The sequence below is a fragment of the Oryctolagus cuniculus genome, chromosome 4 (assembly GCF_964237555.1).
Source record: "Oryctolagus cuniculus chromosome 4, mOryCun1.1, whole genome shotgun sequence".
In the NCBI taxonomy this organism is placed as follows: Eukaryota; Metazoa; Chordata; class Mammalia; order Lagomorpha; family Leporidae; genus Oryctolagus; species Oryctolagus cuniculus.
In genome coordinates, this window is record NC_091435.1 from 118,444,560 (window position 1) to 118,466,327 (window position 21,768).

Below are 21,768 nucleotides of genomic sequence, written 5' to 3' on the forward strand. Positions count from 1 at the left end.
TGGAGAAATTATTGTTCCTTGAGTTTATTTGATCAATAGATCAGTTATTCATGTGTTTATGATTTTAAGATGGCATGAGGTGTAGAGAAAAATAGTAAAGTAAAAACCAGATTTTAAATCAATCCTTTATAGTATATTACATTCAATAAAACTGCTGAAATTTGAATGAAAAATTATTGAAAAACTACGCTTCTTTCAAAAAACCTCTAGTATGACAACTCCTTTTAAGATTTCTCTTTCATAAACAAATGTAGAAAAGAATACATAAAATGTCGCAAATAATTATGTATTAGATGATCGTATTATTAAACACATACTGAAGTGTAACTATCTGTCTATATTTATATAAAGTAACTTTTAAAATCATAACCTCCCTAAAGATAAAAGCTTTAACATATTTATGAGATCATAAAGACTATAACTCATATTAATCCAGTGGTTATCAAGAATCAAGAATAATTCAGTGTTGCTAAGATTTCCTACTTTCTTTGTGCTTTTGTTTTTGAAAACATGCTATTGAAAAAATACAATCATTTTGATTTTTTCTGTGTATTTTTGTTAATAATTTTGTATATACATATATATATACACACAAGCTTAGTTTTCATTTTCTCCATTATTCCAGTTTGAATTTTTTCTATATTGTGAAACATTACTAGTTTTTCATGTTGGAACAATGCTAAACTATGTAGGAATTTATACTCACAGAAGTTTCATTTAATGCTAATGTTTTCTTCAACTTTATGTTCTCCTATAAATAATTTCATTAGTTTCTGGCTTATTCTTTTTTTGCTTTAATTACTGATTTTTGCAAACATAAACAGATAATGACATATGAATTATTTCCTTTTAATTTATACAAATATTAGTACACAATATGAAATCTCTGTTCCTCCCTTTCTTCATGTAACAATATACTCTAAGATAATCAAGCACCACAGTTTCTCCTTTCCTCCTTTCTATACAGTTGCATAGTGCTCCATTAATTGGCTAAAGCTTCAAACATTTGTTCACCTAATCTTCCAGGTATAGACAGAAATGCTTATCTAAAAATGAATTTGTCCAATTCCAAAATTCTTCAGATTTCAATTTATAAAAGTTCTACACTTCTATTGCAGACAGAAAAAAGGTATTTCTAATGAATTGCTTTCAGTGCATGCTTTATACTATATTTATAAAAAGAACTAAAAATATTTAGATGAGTATATTACTGCATTTTATTCAGTTTCCTAATGCCATCTTTGTATTTTATAGCATAAAATAGTTTTCTATGAATGGTGTAAAACATGTAACAATTTCTGGGGCAGATGGGGTGCAGTGGGTTACGCTGCCACCTGAAACACCCACCTCCCATATCAGAGTGCTTGGAATCAAGTTCTGCCTCCTCTTTCCAATGCACCTTCCTGTGAACATGCACTCTGGAAGGCAGAAGATGACGGCTTGAGTACTTGGATCCTTGCCACCCATGTGGGAGACCAGCTTGGAGTTCCTGCTCTTGGCTTCAGCCTGACCCCATCTCAGATGTTCAGGGCATTTGAGGAGTGAGGAAGATTCATTGTCTCTCTGACTCTCTCAAATACATAAAAATAGATAATCTAAATTTTCTGCACAAAAAGTAATTTTACTTAAATGGCTTACCATGGGCCGGCGCCGCGGCTCACTAGGCTAATCCTCCGCCTAGCGGCGCCGGCACTCCGGGTTCTAGTCCCGGTCGGGGCGCCGGATTCTGTCCCGGTTACCCCTCTTCCAGGCCAGCCCTCCGCTGTGGCCCGGGAGTGCAGTGGAGGATGGCCCAGGTGCTTGGGCCCTGCACCCCACGGGAGACCAGGAAAAGCACCTGGCTCCTGGCTCCTGCCATCGGATCAGCGCGGTGCGCCGGGCGCAGCGCGTCGGCCGCGGCGGCCATTGGAGGGTGAACCAACGGCAAAGGAAGATCTTTCTCTCTGTCTCTCTCTCTCTCACTGTCCACTCTGCCTGTCCAAAAAAAAAAAAAAAATGGCTTACCATGATCCACTTGTATAAAAACCAAGGAGTAAACAAGTAAGGGACTCCATGTGTGAATGTGTATCTGTATGCATATGCATTTGTGCATGTGAAAAAGAGAATGAAAGAATAATCATCAAAATATTAACAATACTTATGGTAGAATTAGAGCTAATTTTTCTTGTATTCTGGATGATTATATTTCCCAAACTATTTTCTATATATGGGGATCATTTTTATAACTAATATAAAATTATATCTAAAAGTTTTTACAGATGAATGGGAAAGGGGAGGAGAGGGGAGGGGGAAGGGAAGCGAAGGGGAGGGGGGAGGAGGGGAGGGAAGGGGAGGGTGAGGAGGGGAGGGAAGGGGAGGGGGAGGAGGGGGGAGGGGAGGGGAGGGAAGGGAAGGGATGGGAAGGGGAGGGAAGGGAAAGGAAGGAAAGGGGGGAGGAAGGGAGGGAAGGGAAGGGGGAGGAGGGGAGGGAAGGGAAGGGAAAGGAAGGAAAGGGGGAGGGAGGAGGGGAGGGAAGGGAAGGGGGAGGAGGGGAGGGAAGGGAAGGGAGGAGGGGAGGAGGGGAGGGAGGAGGGGAGGGAAGGGAAGGGAAGGGAAGGGAGGAGGGGAGGGGAGGGAAGGGGAGGGGAGGGGAGGGGAGGGAAGGGAAAGGAAAATTTCTCCTCTGTAAATGGCACTCCTGAGAAAGAGAAAAGGCAAGGAACAGACTAGGGGAAAATATTTGCATATTGCATAGGCAACAAAGGACTTGTATCCAGAATATATAAAGAACTTGCTAAACTCAATAGCATGAATAGAAAAATCCCATATAAAATAAATACGAAGACTTGATCAGAAATTTCACTAAAAGGGCATGTCAACAGCCAAAAAAAAAAAAAAAAAAAAACACACATGAAAGAATGTTCGATGGAGCTGGCCCTGTGGTGTAGCTGGTTAAACCACTGTTTGCAACGCTAGCATCCCATGTGGGCATCAATTCAAGTCCCAATGCTCCACTTCCAATCCAGCTCTCTGCTGATGTGCCTGGGAAAGCAGCAGAAGATAGTCCAAGTGTTTGGGTCCATGTTTCCACATGGGAGAGCTGGATAAAGCTTCTGGCTCCTGGCTTAGGTCTGGTTAAGCCCTGGCCATTGAGTCATTTTGGAGAATGAACCAGCACATGGAAGATCTCTCTCTCTCTCTTTGTCTCTCCCTCTCTCTCTAAAATTCTTTCACATAAATAAATAAATCATATTTTAAAAAAATTTAAACATCATCACACATTATTAGGGAAATGCAAATGAGATAACTATGACCTTTAGAATATCAAAAATACTTTGCTAAGATATTAGCAAAGATTCAGAGAAAATAGAACCTACAAAAATAGACCCAAAAGGGAAAGGTACGTTTGGATGCAGATGAGGAAAGATATACTCTGCTTACCATTTATAGGAAACATTATGTGATAGCAATGGATTTCAGTTCATGTACGCTTTTTTTAGAATTATGATGTTGAAGCAGGTATTTTATGTACAAATATTTTTCAAAAATCAATCTTCTGTCTCAAAGAATATAAACTGTCATATTTCACTCAGTTTGCATCTGACATATGTTAAAGTATTCCCTGTTGCACTTTTATTATCATAAACAGTAAACTATCCAAAGCTCAGAGGAATGAAACTAACAGCATGTTTATGAAGATTCATCAAAACACTTAGAGAGAATACAAATTAGTTAATTTTTCAGTTTCATTTGTCTGAATAATGGATTCTGTTTTAGAAACTACAACTCTAAGCTATTGAAGGGCGAAATGCAATGGCTTGGGGAAAAAGTGTGATAGCAAACTGAACTACTTATTGGAAATGCTAATCTTGACAAATCGGACATAACCATTTTTCTGTAGGACTTTGATCACACTAAAAATCTGAGCTATTGCGGTCGCAACCTGCAGTGCCAGCACCCTACGTGGGTGCCAGTTCAAGTCCCAGCTGCTCTGCTTCTGATTCGGCTCCCTGCTAGTGTGCCTGGGAAAGCAGCAGAGAATGGTCCAAGTTTTTGGGCCCCTGCAACCACGTGCGAGACTCAGAAGAGGCTCCTGGCCTCACCCTGGTCCAGCCCGGGACATTGTGGCCATTTGGAAAGTGAATCAGTGGATGGAAGATCTCTCTCTTTCTCTGCCTCTGCCTCTCCCTCTCTGTAATTCTGACTTTCCAATAAACAAACAAATATTTTTTAAAAATAAAAATAAAATACTCTGCTACTTTGCTCTTTAGTCACTATCAGTCAATAAGATAAATTTTAATATTTTATTTTCTTTTTCACTTTTCTGTCTTATCTATTTCCTAGCAAATGAAGAGATAGTTTGAATAAATATAATTGTCCCTGATTCTTTCAGTAGCTATTTCATATAACTCCAACAATCACATCTTATGTTATTCATCAAAGTTTTATTTAACTGTGCAAATAAAGATTTTTACTTATAGTTGTTGTATATGAAGTAGAAATGATTTTAAAATAATGAAGTGAAATACTACGGTGTGAAGAGCAATGCAGTTGCTTTTACACAACCTAAATACAGAAACTTTCCTATATCAGACAATAAAATGCCATTTAGAACAAAATACATTCACAGTAAGAAACTATGGCTGTACCCTTGTTTCATTTAAAGAACACTGAATATGAAATCTTCAAAAATGTCATGAAAAATGTAAAATAAAAGATAAGCATTGTTTTTAACATACTTAAGCACACTTTTTAGTTCCACTTTTGCATAAACATTTTTGAAATATCCTCATAGTCTAATAGAGGGAAACTTTTTTTAAGTTTTTTATTTAATGAATGCATTTATTCAAAGATACAACTTTAGGCATACCCATCCTCCCACCCCAACTCCCATCCCACCTCCCTCTCCCTCTCCCATCTCCTTTATTATGATTCACTTTTAGTTTAATTTTATATGCAGAGGACCAACTCTGTTAAACATAGACTTCAACAGTTTGTACCCACACACACACACAACGTATAGAGTACAGTTTGAGAACAAGATTTGCAGTTGATTCCCATAGTACAACTCATTAAGTATGGAGATCGACAGGAGAAGTAAGTGCACAATGACTTCTGTTGTTCCTTTAGCAATCACCACTCTTATTTATGACGTGAGTGATCACCCAAGGCTCTTGCCATGGGTTGCCAAGGCTATGGAAGCCTTTTATGACTATAGACTCCAGCGCTATTTGGACACAGCCATAAGCAAAGTGGAAGTTCTCTCCTCCCTTCAGAGAAGAGTACATCCTTCTTTGATGACCCTTTCTTTCCACTGAAGTCTCACAGAGATCCTCCATGTACGATATTTTTTGCCACAGAATCTTGGCTTTCCATGCCTGAAATGCTCTCACAGTCCTTTCAGCCAGACCAGGAAGCCTTAAGGGTTGATTCTGAGGTCAGAGTGCTATTTACAGCGAATGTCATTCTAGGAGTCTGCTGTGTGGACTGCTTCCCATATTGGACTTTCCTTCCTTTTTAATTCTATTATTATTACCAGGCATTTGATGTTATTTATATGATCACTTTTACACTTAAACCTATCTATATGTTCACTTTCACATTTAATATGCTCATTTTAACAGTTAAGATGGCATTTATACCACCAATTTTTATGGGTTTGCAGTCCTATGTCAAATTTTTAGGCTGTACCCTTAGAAGTAAGTCTGTAGGGCTGTATGCAAAGCTATACTGCTTTATAGTTATAGACTACTTCCTCTTTCTCTTATTCCCCTCTTATTTTTAACTGAGATCTTTTTCCAATTGACTTAAAATACATATTATTAACTGTGTTACATAAAGAGTTCAACATATAGTATGAAGAAGAGAAAAGAAAGAAAACAGAGGAAAAAAAGGATATACAAAATAAAAAATAACAGTAACAAACTGAACCTCGACAGTCAGGCGAAGGACTATTCAAATCATTGATTCTAAATTTTACTTCTAAAGCTTTCATTTTAGGAGTGCTATTAATTCTTCCAAATCAGGGAGAATGTATGGTATTTGTATCTTTGGGACTGGGTTATTTCACTTAGTATGAGGTTTTCCAGCTTGCTCCACTTTGTTGAAATGACCAGATTTCATCCTTTTTTTTTAACTGCCATGTAGTATTCCATAGTGTATATATCCCACAATTTAATAGAGGGAACCTTAAACTTTACCTAGCCCAATACACAGATAATTTCCTTAGCACAAAACTACATCTGTTTAATGGTCTCACCACTACCTGGTACATATTCTATGAATACATAGGAAGAAAATATACCTCCATTAAAATGAAGAGAATGGAAATGGATTCTAGTAGACTGGATTTCTAACAATCATCAGAAAAATATCACCTATCCTGTGTATTCATTTGCAGAATGACCTTGCCAGTCTTCTGTCAAGAGCTGTGATCTTGTGACTGGTTTTGACCAAAAATTGCAGCCAATCTTAATTCTGACTTTGAGCCTGGAAAGGTGTCCTAAACACTGGTCCAGAGACTTACTTATGTGAAGAAGCCCAGTTGGCAAACTGGAGAGAGCCACGAGGAAAGTAAGAGGGCCAATCTCCAACCCAGCTTTGTCAACATGTTAGACATATAAATGATTCCATATTGGATGTCCATGTGCAAACTCCATCCTACTACAACACCACTTGAGAGACAGATGGCTCACAGAACAGAGTAATAACTCACCCAAGTCCTCCTGGAATGTTAACAAGTACAGTGATTGTTGTTTTAAACACTAAATTCTGAGGTTGTTCATTAGCACAGCAAATAGGAATTTAAAACATTTGTCATGGGGCTGGCGCCCTGGCGCAGTGTGTTAATCCTCCACCTGTGGCACCAGCATCCCATATGGGCACCAGTTCTAGTCCTGGCTGCTCCTCTTCCAATCCAGCTCTCTGCTATGGCCTGGAAAAGCAGTGGAGGATGGCTTAAGTGTTTGGGCTCATGCACCCGCGTGGGAGACCAGGAAAAGGCTGCTGGCTCCTGGCTTCGGATCGGCACAGTTCCAGCCGTTGTGGCCATCTGTGGAGTGAACCAATGGAAGGAGGACCTTTCCTTCTGTCTCTCTCACTGTAACTCTACCTCTCAAATAAATAATAAAAATCTTTAAAAAAATAAATTAAAAAATAAAACATTTGTCATATATCTAATTTTAGTGGAATCCTCACAGAAATCAAATCTCCACACCCATTTCCAAATTAAAAAAAAAACTATTCTAACATTAGCTTTCTGTTGTATAAAATTTATATTTCTATATCAATTGTAAAATAATAGATAAAAACAATATAAACAGTGAACTATTTCTAAAGTTAGGCTCAATTTTCTGTTCCTTATTAAGGAAAAACACAAATAATACTCTTAGAACATTTAACAAGATGAGGAACATAAAAATTATTACCTGGACACTTAACACAGAAGATCCAAAGCTACAGTCCAAAGGCAGGCAACAGGAATGTCAAATATTTTTAAGACAAACACATTTATATTTTCTTGTACATATGATAAAAATAGGAAAAAGTGCCTAAAGCATTGCCTCTGGATAAAGAAAGAGGCTGCCAATTCCCATAAATTTCAAATAAGTAGAAATCCAAACTACTGTGCCGAACAAATTTTCTACAGCTCAGCATTCTTTTTGTAGCAGAGGATTATCAGTCTGTAAGTTTTGGGAATTTAGTCTCTTCAATTGGCTTATGAAAGTATATTATCAGTGTTTTGAAGTTCGAAAATTTAAATAATAGGTTATAGAAATTAAATGCAAAATACAAGGGCATGGAATTAAGGACAAAATGTATATATTCAGTTTTAAAAATGATCATGTTTCACATATCACACTAAGTGATTAAAACAATTTCACTTAAATTCCTGTGCATTTATTAGCCAGATTTATGGTCAGTTATAGACACTATAAGTCAAAAAAAAAAAAAAAAGAAAGAAGGAATGGAGGTAGGGAAGGAGCAACAGAGAGAAGGAAATGGGGTAGGAAGGGAAGAATTAAGCTTCCACTAAAAGGTTTGCAGTAGAAATAGATAAAGGCAACAAAGACCAAATGTGAAAATACTTTATCTTTTGACTTAAATACACATTCTATAACAGACTTTTACTTATTCCTGCATTCCCTTTCTCAAGACTATATAGTCCCCCTGACTCCCTTTTTTAAAAATTTATTTATTTGCTGATTTGAAAGGCAGAGAGAGAGAGAGGGAGAGAGAGAGAGAGAATCTTCCATCTGTTGGTTCACTCTCCGAAAGCCCACAATAGCTGAGTTTGGGGCAGGCCATTATCTGCTCCCCATTCCACCCCCGAGTATGCATTAGCATGAAGCTTAATCGAAAGTGGTGGTGAGACTTCATTCCAGCCACTCCAATATGGAAGGCAGAAGTTCCAAGAAGCCACTTAACCCACTGTTCCTCAACACAGGCTCCTAAAGAGTTTCCTCTTAATTCTACACCCAACATTCAATCCCCAGCTCATAGATATTAGGGCTCTTAAAGTAGTAACTCTTTGATGAAAGAAAATTAAATATTTCATTACTTCCATAAGCTCTTAGAAAATGTGACAGTGTTTGCTCTCATTGGTCTTTCTCAATTTTCTAATTCCTCATCATTATTTCACAGCCTTATTCTGAGTTATAGTTCACCTCATCTTTTCATACAGAAGGAATTTTTAATCTCCAAATGTGTTACATAACAAGGACTATGAAGTTGGACATTAAATAGCGAAAGTTAGACAAGTTTCAGATGAGCTGATTTTCATTAGTACGTGAAGTTTTAAAAAGCAAAAGATGTTGGTGATCATCATTTCAGTCAATCCAAAAGTACTTACACTTAATTTTGTTTTGAAAAACGTTTCTAGTTCCTGAGAAGGTACGTGTAGAAGGGCAACCTTAGATTCACCTGAAAAGCATGAGTTCCAGGAGTCTCCCACCTGTCTCAACTGAGTCTTAATTTGCGCCTAATTTGTTAAATATGTGAGCCCCCTTGGGGCCGGCGCCGTGGCTCACTTGGTTAATCCTCCACCTGCGGCACTGGCATCCATATGGGTGCTGGGTTCTAGTCCCAGTTGCTCCTCTTCCAGTCTGGCTCTCTGCTGTGGCCCAGGAAGGCAGTGGAGGATGGCCCAAGTGCTTGGGCCCTGCACGCACCTGGGATACCAGGAGGAAGCTCCTGGCTTTGGATGGGTGCAGCATGCCAGCCATAGCAGCCATTTTGGGGGGTGAACCAATGGAAGGAAGATCTTTCTGTCTCTCCCCTCACTATCTAACTCTGTCAAATAAAAAAAAAAAAAAGAAAACCTTGAAATATGTGGGCCCTGAAGACAGTTTTGCATTTCAAATATTAAGAAATAGTTCTTGATGGATATATGATAAGGCATGGAAGCCTCTGCGTACTTTTTTCCATCAGGAGCATATGTCTGGCCTGCACTGCTTTTCATTGTTCACCATCTCTCTGAGTGATTCTACTCATTTCCATTCTGATGACTTACAGATGCACAGCTTTGGCTCAGATATTTCTTATAAAACCAAGACAGGTAGGTATATCTAATAACCTACCTAAAAGATCACTTTCAAGACCCATAGCAACCACTAAATAAGCACCTGTAAAACTGAATTTTTAACCATGATCCTAACCTATATTTTCTCACCATATCCATCTTGCTCCGACTAATACACGACCTGGCTATATAAGCCGAAAAATAATTATCATCTTTTGGTTGCTCTCTGGACAGTCAAAAGATCTTGACCACTTCATCTGAAAAAAGATAATGCATTTTTTTCAGTAAATATCCTCTCCTCACTACAAATCTTAAAGCCCATTATATTTCTTACCTGGACCACTAAACTGAATCCATAACTTTATCCATTGCCTTTTATTTATTCTGTTCTTAATCCATTTCCCACCATCTACAAGGGCAATATTTTGAATACATAAATGTGATCCTGGTACCATATTGATTAAATACTTCAAGAATGCTCCTTCTACTTCAAGATACACCAAACAACATCTTAAGTCAAAAAGGACCTTTCCACTTTATTCATCGCCTCTTGTGCTATTCAATATTCTAATCCCGTAACTCAACCAGGACACAGCATTTGAAGGTGCCTGCATTGTCCTCCTATGCTCATTAGGATATGCTATTTCTTCATCTCAAAATATATACTGCCTTTAACATTTTAAGAAATAGCCTACTCTTCACAAACATATAAATAGTTCTCCATTCTGTGAAATGTCCACTAATTTCACACACCCAAACTGTTATTAGGCCGCAGTGGTTGAGTTGGTAATTTTTTGTATTATGCCACCTTTTACATAATATGTTACATATATAATAAAACATATATTATATGATAAAATAAAATTTATACAAATATATATATATTTTTATATATGAACATTTAGGTGCCACTGTTGTGATGTAGTAGGTTAATCAGCTGCCTGCAACACTGGCATGCCATTTGGCATCATCAATTCATGTCCCAGCTGTGTGACTTCTTATCCAGTACCCTATTTTTGTCCTAGAAAAAGTAGCAGCAGATGGTCCAAGTCCTTGGGGCCCCTGCTACCCACATGGGAGACCTGGATGAATTGCCTGGCTCCGTCCTGGCCTAGCTCTAGCTGTTGTGGCCATCTGGAAAGTGAATGAGCAGAAGGAAGATCTTTCTGTCTCGCCCTTTTCTCCTTCCTTCCCTTTCAAATAAATAAATAAATAAATAAATCTTAAGAAAACAAAGAACATTAAATAACTAGCTCCTCTATTAGACTCAGAGCTCCTTATGAGGAACATAAACTAAATTCACTTCAGGATCTTTAGTAACTGAGAAATACTTTGCATGCACTAAACAGAGTAATTATTTGAAAAATGAATGAATGACAAAAGCACAAAATGATCCCTTAAAGTTAAATTTTATAAACTATTAAATTTAAAAAGGAAAAAGATAATACATAACACACAAGATTTGGGGTACAGAAAATGTCTGAGCGGTGTAATTTCACAAAGTGTTACAATAAGAGCTGGAATACTTATGTAAGAGTGGGTCTATAAAGCTACCCTTGATGGATCAGTTAAATGTGCAGAGTAGAGTGGAAATGGGATTAAGGACATATCATGTGAGAATAAACAGTGGAATAATTGAGGTCAAAATGTATGTAAAGTTTTTTTTTTTTTTTTTGAGAGACAATAAGGAGATGTCATGTCTACATCAATGGTTGGGTATTTTTGAGAAGTTGTGAGACATAAAATAGGAGAAAAGTATGGCTGTTAAACAAAATATTTTAAATCACACTATCAAAGGTACAAATTATCATCACCAAGATATTTTAAAATAATTTGCTACACAATTGAATCATTAAAAGAACCAGATCTTAAATTACTATTTGTTAGCATAGTTTTTAAATGGGTCATCAAGAATGAAATAGTTTATTACAATTAAAAATTGGCTTTTTGACATGTCATTCCAATATATAAAAAGGTAATTTGTTACCTTGTTGTAATATTTATTATTCCATTCTTTAGAGTTCTGAGAAGATTCATGGATGTTCCAGTTAAAACTTAATTTCTGGAGTAGGCATTATGGGACAGTGGGTTAAGTCCCTACATCCAATATCTGAGTGCTGGTGTGAGTCCTAACTCTTCTATTTCTGGGCCAACTTCCTACTACAGTCCTGAAAGGCAGCAGCATTTAGCCCAGTGGTTAGATTCCTGCCACCCACATGCCAAACTCAGAGTGCCAAGATCCTGACTTTAGCCACTCTGAGACTTGGACGTTGCAGGCATTTGGGAGGTGAACTAGCAGAGGGATGACCTCTCCTTCTCTCTGTCACTTTGCCTTTTAAATAGATAAAAATAAACATTTAAAATAACTAAATTTCTTATTATTCCTTGAATCTGACCTTTGATTCCATGCTACTTCTCTTTCATTGTGTTCTGTGCTTTCCCTAAAAGAGGTATCAACCTCTGCCTCAAAAATACTTTTCCATTCTTTGAGACAGAATGAAATACCATCTCCTCCAGGATATTCTCCCATGCTACAAAGGCCAGAATGAGGAACTCTCTGGACTCAACAGCACCTCCTCATTCCTAACACAAAGCATGCTGTGTTATTATTACTCTTTTACTTTTTTCCAAGCATCTTCAAGGACCAAAGTAGGCCTTACTTGTCTCAAACTTCAAACAATTGCATAGTTTTAGTAAACAAAACAAGCTCACTGGATGTTAAAATAACTAATGGTGATGATATTAATATGTGTTGAGATTTTTTAACTGACACCAATCTAAAATTAACATCTATTTGATTTTTTTTCTTTCAAACTTTTATTTAATGAATATAAATTTCCAAAGTATAGCTTATGGATTACAATGGCTTCCCCCCCATAACGTCCCTCCCACCCGCAACCCTCCCTTTACCCACTCCCTCTCCCCTTCCATTCACATCAAGGTTCATTTTCAATTCTCTTTATATACAGAAGATCAGTTTAGCATACATTAAGTAAAGATTTCAACAGTTTGCTCCCACACAGAAACATAAAGTGAAAAATACTGTTTGAGTACTAGTTATAGCATTAAATCTCAATGTACAGCACACTAAGGACAAAGATCCTACATGAGGAGTAAGTGCACAGTGACTCCTGTTGTTGACTTAACAAATTGACACTCTTGTTTATGGCTTCAGTAATCACCCTAGGCTCTTGTCATGAGTTTCCAAGGCTATGGAAGCCCCCTGAGTTCACTGACTCTGATCATATTTAGACAAGGCCATGATCAAAGTGGAAGTTCTCTCCTCCCTTCAGAGAAAGGTACCTCCTTCTTTGATGACCCATTCTTTCCACTGGGATCTCACTCGCAGAGATCTTTCAATTAGGTTTTTTTTTTTTTTCCCCGAATGTCTTGGCTTTCCATGCCTGAAATAGTCTCATGGGCATTTCAGCCGGATCCGCATGACTTAAGGGCTGATTCTGAGGACAGAGTGCTGTTTAGGACATCTGCCATTCTATGGGTCTGCTGTGTATCTCACTTCCCATGTTGGATCATTCTCTCCCTTTTTGATTCTATCGGTTAGTATTTGCAGACACTAGTCTTGTTTATGTGATCCCTTTGGTTCTTAGTCCTATCATTATGATCAACTGTGAACAGAAATTGATCACTGGGACTAGTGAGATGGCATTGGTACATGCCACCTTGATGGGATTGAATTGGAATCCCCTGGTATGTTTCTAACTCTACTGTTTGAGGTAAGTCAGCTTGAGCATGTCCCGAATTGTACATCTCTTCCCTCTCTTATTCCCACTCTTATATTTAACAGTGATCACTTTTCAGTTAAGTTTCAGCACTTAAGAAGAATTGTGTATTGATTACAGTATTCAACTAAAAGTATTAAGTAGAACAAAAAAATACTAAGAGGGATAACATATCAAGTTGCTCATCAACAGTCAGGGTGAGGGCTGATCAAGTCACCGTTTCTCCTAGTGTTCATTTCACTTTAACAGGTTTCCTTTTTGGTGCTCAGTTAGTTGTCACCTATCAAGGAGAACAAGTGGTATTTGTCCCTTTGGGATTGGCTTATTTCACTCAGCATAATGTTTTCCAAATTCCTAACAGGGATCACTTTTCAGTTAAAATTTAAACACCTAAGAATAATTGTGTGTTAATTACAGAGTTCCATTTTCCACGTCTTTTCCCATGCCATTAGCAGACAGCTGGATTGGAAGTGGAGCAGCCAGGTCTCAAATTGGCATGCATATGAGATGCTTGTGTTGCAGGCAGTGGTTTTACCCATGGCACCACAACGCCAGCCCCTCTAGCAACACTTCTAAGAAAAGCATCAGAGTAAGAAAACATATGTCTAAATTACAAAACATTACATCATCTGAAGTTTGTGTTTTCAAACATTTTTTAATGAGATAGAGGAAAATATTTTGAGATTTTATTGAAGGCAGTGGAGAATGACATGTACAAACCTTAATTGTACCTTGTACTGGATATGCCACTTTGGCCCCCTTAGTTCTATTATCCTGAGCACATTTTTACACATTTATACGTTGCAAATAATAATAGTGACAACTTTACAAGCTTGTTTTAAGAAGTGGAATAAAAATGTAAAAGATTGAGAACATTGACTAGCACAGAACGTTATCAATAACAAAATCTATTATAACAATGGCAATAATGATGATGACAGACATGGTTCTTTTAAAAAAAAAAGAAAGCTGAGAGTGAGACTTTAGTCTAGTGGTTAACATACTGGATACAGACACTCACATTCCAAATCTAAGTGTCTAGGTTCACTTCCAGCTCAGTCTCCATCTCTACATTCCAGACCTCTGCCATTTCAGACCCTGGGAGGCAGGACATGACGGTTCAAACAGCTGGGTTCCTGACATCCACACAGGAGATCTGAATTGAGCTCTCAGTTTCTGGCCCAGGACAAACTAGCTTCAGTCATTGTAAGCATTTGAGTGGTAAACTAAGAGATGAGCATTTTTCTCTTTGCCTCTCTCTGCCTCTCAAATACAGAAAACAAATTGAAATTAGACTTGTTTCAGCAGGACCAGCTAGGTTCCAAGATATGCTAGGTCAACTGCTAGGATGGCATTTTATAGTGAACTGAATATTAAGAGACATAGAGAACTTCAATATTTTCTTTATAAGCATTTTTTGTTGAAACATACCAAACTACATTTTTAGTCATCATTATTCTGGGCATAGTAGTGTTGATGTCATGCTTTTCATTCTTAGGATTGATATTTTAGAGTTCCTTTTTAGATATTTAAAAATACTTTATTTCTGACAAGATAATTCTGCTACCTCACTAACTAATCATCTCAAAGCCCACACAATTATTTACATTGTACCATTAATGGCCCGTTTCTTTTTTAAAACTCAGGCAATCATTGTGACAGTAACAAGTCAGGGTTTGAGAATATTTGAGTTGCCAGTCTCCTTTGTTCCTTCTTAAAAGAGATGTCACTCAAATCCACGTCTGATTGGTACTTCCCAAAGAACAAGAAAGAAAATTTGCACTTGTCATGAAGTTATTTTAAAATAATATTAGAAAAGATTGAAACGTTTAAAAATTTCTTTAGAGGTGCTTGCTATGCAAATGTGCTGAGTGAGATGTTTAAAAAATCTTCTTTAAGAACCATATTTGTTTGAAAATCATTTCAGACCCTAATTAAGTGGAAGTGGAATGCTAAGACTCATGTGGTAACTGCAAATAATTTTAAAGTGATTGCTGCATATCAATCATCTTTGTGCCAAAACATTTACTTTGAACATATTTAGAATGAGATTATCCATATAGTTAAAAGTAGCATTAACAAAACAAAAATTAAGTCAATATATAATAATCTTTTGGGAAATGGGTGAAAAGGATGGTATCAGAGAATAAATTAAGTATGGCTTATTTAAAATTACATGAATGCAAAGAGTAACTTAAGCAATGATGACAATTTCACTGTTAGCCAGACATTTATGTCTTTTGTTTTGTAAATGTGAGTATGTGATGTGTGTATGCATAAAAGAAGTGTATTGTGGAGTTTCTAGATGGATGTATGATCTTTGCAAGCACATATTTCTGTGACAACTTTGACAAACATATTTTGTAAGTTTGATGTTATCATTAGCTCTAGCCATCTAAGTAGTTTTATGAATCATAAGCACTTGTTTTATATGAAATACATACCTGTCAGTTTTCTTTATGCAACCTGAGAGGGTACTAGATATGCTCCACTGAGTGCAAGGAAAAACTTAGGTTTTCTGTGACTCAAAGATGCAGGCTATAGAGCTGCAATTTTAATCTGGGTTCCACCCCAGATATAAAACAAGTCGCCAGTGCCGTAGCTCACTAGGCTAATCCTTCGCCTTGCGGCACCGGCACACCGGGTTCTAGACCTGGTCGGGCCCCGGATTCTGTCCCGGTTGCCCCTCTTCCAGGCCAGCTCTCTGCTGTGGCCAGGGAGTGCAGTGGAGGATGGCCCAGGTGCTTGGGCCCTGCACCCTATGGGAGACCAGGAGAAGCACCTGGCTCCTGCCTTCGGATCAGCGCGGTGCGCCGGCCGCGGCGGCCATTGGAGGGTGAACCAACGGCAAAGGAAGACCTTTCTCTCTGTCTCTCTCACTGTCCACTCTGCCTGTCAAAAAAACAAGTCGCTGTTTAAAAGAAAGCTGATGAAGTTGAGACTGAACGGCTTCTTTCAAAAAGTTCTTGCAGCCCAGCAAGCTTTCACAAGCTTGCAGATGGCGATTTACACAGTAATATAAAAACTGGCCTTTGAGTGTTTAAAATATACAGGAAAATTCCAAACTGTATACTAAGTCAACAGTCTTTGCATTTCACTTTGTTTAGATGTATCTCACCTATTGATTCCAGTCTGAGATACGTAGAAATAAAAGTGGTTTCTCATCATTACAATTAGTACTGTGTCTATCTGCCTTGAAGGAAATAATTGAAAATGGTAAGATTATTTGGTCTGGTTAAAGACCAGCTGCAGATTGTTGGCAGTATGGAAAGTTAGAGGCCTTTTGCAAACTAAGAAAGGGGGCAGAGAGTGAATGAAGAATTTATTGACCAAAGTAGAGCCTACTTGATCCTACTCAGCTGGAAAAGACCATGATCAGCGAACTGTCTTGGCGTATAAAGATGAGGCGAATACAGTAATTGGAAACAGAATCCAGAACAACACTCAGAGTGCTAAAGAGAGGCAAATTTGAGTCAAAGGTGAAAAAAATGGAGCTGGAACAACAAAATGATTATATTATTTCTATGATTATTAATGGTATTTATAACAATACTAGGCCAAGACCAGTATATAATCAATAATGAAATAAGAACCTTTGTAAAACAAGTTCATACAGATAATAGCAAGTACCATTTATTAAGCATAGAGAATTTCAATATTTTTAAAAGCATTTTTTGTTGAAAAATACCAAACTACATTTTTAGTCATCATTATTCTGGGCATAGTAGTGTTGATATCATGCTTTTCATTCTTAGGATTGATATTTTAGAGTTCCTTTTTAGATATTTAAAAATACTTTATTTCTGACAAGATCATTCTGCTACCTCACTAACCAATCATCTCAAAGCCCACACAATTATTTACACTATTTACTTATTGCACTGAGACACTGGAGGTGATTTTCCCGAGCTTTAGAAAGGATTTCTCCAGCCACTCCTTGTCTGATTAAAATGACCAGAGGCCTACCAAGAGTGAGCAATGTGAGACACTGCTAGGAACTAGACAAAACTATCAAGAAATTTTCATCTGTAATACCTCTGAGGACACAAGCTTGAATTCTTGAGCTGATTCATTCTCACTATAGAATACAGTGCCAGATGCCACTTCTAATTCAGCTTCCTGTTAATGCACCCTGAGAGGCAAGTACTTGGGTACTTGCAGATGTACAAGTACTTGGTGAAAGAACAGAGTGAAGATCTCAATCTCTCTCTCTATTTATATTTATTTGAAAAGCAAACTTTCAAAGAGAAAAAATACAGCACATTAATATGAAAACAAGTATGTTTAATGAAGGGAGACATAAAAAGTATTAGAATCATATATATAATATATTATGCTGGTGCAAAGTGTGTATGCACTTTTGAGAGTAGCTATTCAGGAGGTGGGGGATTTCAGCCACATAAAATAAGAGAAAATGTAAAAATCTAAGAATGAGAGTGATACAATAGGTGACTTTAGAGAATGGTATTTTTAAAAACTAGATTTTTTTGGAATTACACTTGAATTATACTTGAAAATTTGAAATATGAAGCAAACTGGAGAGCACAGTATGCCTTCTAAATAGCAGACAAGATAAAGGTCAAGTAAAAAGCAAAGGGAACAGTTTGTTATACTGAAGTTTGCAAATCAAAAAACAGTTATAACAATAAGAACTATCTATCCTCCAATGTTAGGTCAGCAACATTCCTGTAGCTGAAATTATTGACAAAAAGAGAAATAGATAATGTGATAGTGACTAAAGATTTTAATTTACTAATTCAATTTTATGACACTTCAAGTAGAGGAATATAAATGTGTACATATATGTTTAATATAGAGAGACAATTTATATATATATATATTTCAGATACAATTAATCTATAGTACAAACACATTTCTATTGTGCATTCATTTTGTTATTTTATAATAAATACCACTTCAGATCGTACTTATGTTAGCTGTTGCCATAGCATGATGAGGTCTGATATACATTAACCCTATAAATCAATAGGCTAAGTAAACCACAATGAGATACTATATCGCATCTACAAGGATAGCTTCTACCATAAAGATAATAAATACAAGAAGTGTTGGCAATAATATGGATAACTGGGATCCCTATAAATCACTGATGCAACTGTAAAATGCTGCAGTCACTGTGGAAAATGTATGGAGATTCCTCCCAAAATTAAACATAAAATTACCATATAATCAAATAATTCCACTTGAGCAACTATAACCAAAAGAAATGAAAGTGTCGCTCCCCGTCTTCGTGGAGGAACGATACTAAACCCTGCCTAGGCTTCATATCCGAGTCACGGCACCATTATGTCGCTCCCCGTCTTCGTGGAGGAACGACACAGGACCCTGCGCTGTTCTTTCGTCTGCTCGGCCCTCCCCGGGTTTGCTGCTAGTTCTTTCCGGGTTGGCTACCGTCCCTTCCACCTCCGTGGAAGGGCGGTTCCCCCTGCCACTTTCCCCACTTCCGCGGGGGAGCGGCACACCGCCGGCCGGCTCTCTCGGGGGCTGCACAGGTGTTCCTTCAGATAGATGTTCCCCTTAGATGTTCCTGGTGCATGTTGTCTCTCTCCTCCTTTATAGTCCTCTTCCACCAATCCCAACTCTGCTACCAACACGCCGAGTATGCTGCTCTCCTCCAATCAGGAGCAGGTCCTACAGTTTATTGGTTGAACTGGAGGCAGCTGGGTAGAAGCTGTTTTCTCCTCTCCCAGCGCCATATTGTGGGAGAGCAGATGCATAGAATAAGTCTTAATTCCAGTAACTTAGTCTAGTCCGAGTTGCTCCCCACAGAAAGCAAAGAATCAAATAAATATTTGTATACTGATCTTCACAGCATTATTATTTAAAATAACTGAAATTGGAAGCAACCTGAAAGTTCTCGTACAGAAGAATGGATAAACAGAATATTACACACACTCACAAAAATAAATATACATGAAGGAATCTTATTCAGCTTCATAAAAGAAGAAATCCTGACCTGTGCGGGCCAGCCACACCAGTCGAACAGAACCTGAAGGAGGGAGTGGGAATGAAAAGAGGGACAAAGGCGCAGAGAATGGAGCCAAGACAACAAGGCTGATCAAGGCTCGTTTATTCCAGTGTCTCAGAGATATTTATGCACAACCAGCTGCAGCTCAAGGCAACTCAGAAGATAACAACATACACAAGCAATTTATCAGGCTTTCTACAACACAGTCACAACATAGGTAATTTTAGCAGAATGTTCTTGTTTGATCATTCTCCTAGAGCATGGGAATAGGTGACTTTTTTTTCATCCCAGGAATTCCACAAGCCAAGACTGACCTTGGCTTGTCTATGACTTGTTTATGGGCTGCCTACACTGACCCAAGCCCCAACATGTATAAACATTGAGGACATTATAGGGAATGAAATGTCAGTCAAAAAAGAAGGCACAAACTGAAAGCAGGATGGTTGTTTCCAATATCTGAATATCTGAGGGAAGGTGTGGGTGGTGGGTGGTGGGGAATTACTGTTTAAATGGTAGATTTTTAAGTCTGAAAGATGAAAAGAGTTCTGTATATTGGTTGGATACAATGTGAATGCATTTAATGTCACAGAACTTATATTTCAAAATGGTTAAAATGGTAAATTTTATGTTATGTATATTTACCAAAGAGTCAATGGGTCAAAGTTTTACTAATAATATTGAACGCTAACTCCTATAAACAATCCATAGTAAAATATGACCACTTACCTGGCTCCCATTCTAATGTTACTAGGGTCCCAGTATTTTTCTGTTTCTCTCACAACTACATTACAAACCACCATCCCTTAGCTCCAGCACCCCACAGCCAACCATTTTGAACTTAAGGTCCAAGATTGTTGTTCTGTTCTGCCATCTAAGATAATGTTTTTCTTCTCATGCCTTTATCCCTGTTTCACAAAGGATTGGCAAGTCTTCCATGTTATGGATTGGAAGAATCAATATCATCAAAATGTCCAGTCTCCCAAAAGCAATTTATAGATTCAATGTGATACCAATCAAAATACCAAAGACATTCTTCTCAGATATGGAAAAACATGATGCTGAAATTCATATGGAGGCACAGGAAACCTTGAATAGCTAAAGCAATCTTATACAACAAAAACAAAGCGAGAGACATCAAATTACCAGATTTCAGGACATACTACAGGGCAGTTATATTCAAAACAGCATGGTACTGGTACAGAAACAGATGGATAGACCAATGGAACAGAATAGAAACACCAGAAATCAGCTAGTATTTGCAGAATACTAGCTGATAGAATCAAAAAGGGAGAGAATGATCCAACATGGGAAGCGAGATACTCAGCAGACTCATAGAATGGGGGATGTCCTAAACAGGACTCTGGCCTCAGAATCAGCCCTAAAGGCATTCCGATCTGGCTGAAAAGCCCATGAGAGTATTTCAGGCATGGAAAGCCAAGACACTCTGGGAAAAAAAAAAAAAAACCCTAAATGAAATATCTCCGCGAGTGAGATCCCAGTGGAAAGAATGGGTCATCAAAGAAGGAGGTACCTTTCTCTGAAGGGAGGAGAGAACTTCCACTTTGACCATGGCCTTGTCTAAATATGATCAGAGTCAGTGAACTCAGGGGGCTTCCATAGCATTGGCAGCTCATGACAAGAGCCTAGGCTGATTATTGATGCCATAAGCAAGAGTGTCAATTTGTTAAGTCAACAACAGGAGTCACTGTGCACTTACTCCTCATGTAGGATCTTTGTCCTTAGTGTGCTGTACATTGAGATTTAATGCTATAACTAGTACTCAAACAGTATTTTTCACTTTATGTTTCTGTGTGGCAGCAAACTGTTTAAATCTTTACTTAATATATACTAAACTGATCTTCTGTATATAAAGAGAATCGAAAATGAATCATGATGTGAATGGAAGGGGAGAGGGAGTGGGAAAGGGGAGGGTTGCAGGTGGGAGGGAAGTTATGGGGGGGAAGCCATTGTAATCCATAAGCTGTACTTTGGAAATTTATATTCATTAAATAAAAGTTTTTTTTAAAAAAAGAAACACCAGAAATCAACCCGAACATCTACAGCCAACTTATATTTGATCAAGGATATAAAACCAATTTCTAGAGCAAGGACAGTCTATTCATCAATGGTGCTGGGAAAACTGGATTTCCACATGCAGAAGTGTGAAGCAAGACTCCTACCTTACACCTTACACAAAAATCCACTGGACATGGATTAAAGATCTAAATTTACGACTCAACACCATCAAATTATTAGAGAACATCAAGAAAGCCTGCAAGATATAGGCACAGGAAAAGATTTCTTGGAAAAGACCCCAGAGGCACAGGCAGTCAAAGCCAAAATTAACTATTGGGATTGCGTCTAATGGAGAAGTTTCTGGAAACTACAGGGAAGTTTCTGGAAACAGGAAAGTGAAGTGACAAATGACAGAATGCGAAAAAATATTTGCAAATTTTGTAACCAACAAAGGATTAATAACCGTAATCTACAAAGAGATCAAGAAACTCCACAAAAACAAAACAACCCGCTTAAGAGATGGG